We start from the raw sequence: 1,714 nt of genomic DNA, 5'->3' as shown, positions 1-1,714 counted from the left end.
GCGCCTTCGTCACCTCGCTCTCGCGCGTATCCTGTCTCCAGCAGTTGTACTTCCACGATGGTAAGTAAACCAAGGCTTGAATCTGTGCGAACTTATAATGAACACGTTATGAGCGAGTTTAAACTATATTAATTGTATAACTGAAAGAGGCCTCTTCACAAACATATCATTACATTGCATATCGTTCTTCCTTGGCACTAACCAGGAAAGTAGATTAAACTAAGTTAGTACTTAAGTCAGCTATGAATTGGACAATTAACAACTACTAATAAAGTGACTATCAATAAAAGTTGTATATCTTTTCGTATAGCCGTTATTAAGTTTTATCTCTGTACGAATTCAACGCAGAACTATAATTGCCTCCAAAGTTGACCTTCACGATAAGATATTTATGTAAGCTATTCATGTTCAGAACGCCACGTGCGAGGATAAGCATCCGTCGAATCACAGGCGACCGTGGTCGCCCATAATGCCGATGATGTTCAGTCCGGATGATTAGATGAAGCCAGCGATGAACGATGAAGAACAAACCTCGGACTCAACATGAGACCATAGAATGAACTACGAGCATTGCAAATGCTTAATGATAGTAACGAATGTGATATTGACGAATGCTCGAAGATGGTCAGCAGATCATGATAATATTTAATAATAATAGTATTCAGGAAATCAGGGCGAAAATCTCTCTTATAAGTTATTATTGATGGTGGGATTAGAGCAGACGTAGAAATCTCATGTGAAAAACATAAATCTTGGCGAGGAGTCCAGACCATGAGACACTTTGGGGGGTGGGGGGCAGATCCACAGAGGCGTATGATGTTTTCTAAAATCAATAATTATACTTGATATTATAGAGTATACTACATTTTTAAACTATCATGTGTCTTTATTTTTATTTTTATTATTTTTGTTATTATTATAAATATTATAATTGGGATCTGAATCAAAGCGCAAGAAAGTTACACACTGGTGTGTAAATACGATGCCGACATCTCTATGGGCGCCATCTTGTATCGTTGTAGCTCTAGTACTATAGCCCGCGTGTTATAGCCTGCGGCAGTTAAGGTACTAGAGCTAGTATCGTTGTTGTCAACGGATCTTTTTTAAATAATAAACGCAGTTACAAAGTTACCATATTTGCTTATCTGTCATTATTAACCACTTTTATGTCACATATTACATATTATGTTCTTATCTTCAGCGCAGTACTTGTATCATGAGTTTATAAGGATTGTATGGCGGGATGCTGTGGCCTATGTGAAATTTTTACATAGGATTTTACCATGCTCATCTCCCCCGGGGCATACCCCTGTCCATACTAAACGCGTAAGTTTGGCCGAACAAAATTATCTTGGCTAGGAACGCGACCAGCGACGCGAGCGCCATATTCCATTGTACTTTATCATAGGAAAAGGATTGTGGTAGGGTTCTGCGGATAAAGTAAAATTAGAGCAGATTTTCCCATGCACATCTCACCCGGGCTTGCCCCTCACCAATTTGAGAGCGCAAGTTCGGCGATGGGATTATTTCTATCTTCATTCATTAAATACTCATTAGGACAACGTATTATTATAGATATTCACGACCGGGCGGTGATGGGCAGTACGTTCGTTCTCAACGAATGAGGCGCGAGATACCGTCTGCCGGATTGGCCTGGCGCGAACGCACGCACGCACGCCCACACACACACACACACACACACACACACACACAC

The sequence above is a fragment of the Priapulus caudatus genome, unplaced genomic scaffold (genome assembly GCF_000485595.1).
Source record: "Priapulus caudatus unplaced genomic scaffold, Priapulus_caudatus-5.0.1 Scaffold338, whole genome shotgun sequence".
NCBI lineage: Eukaryota > Metazoa > Priapulida > Priapulimorpha > Priapulimorphida > Priapulidae > Priapulus > Priapulus caudatus.
Note: the sequence above shows the minus strand (reverse complement) of the source record.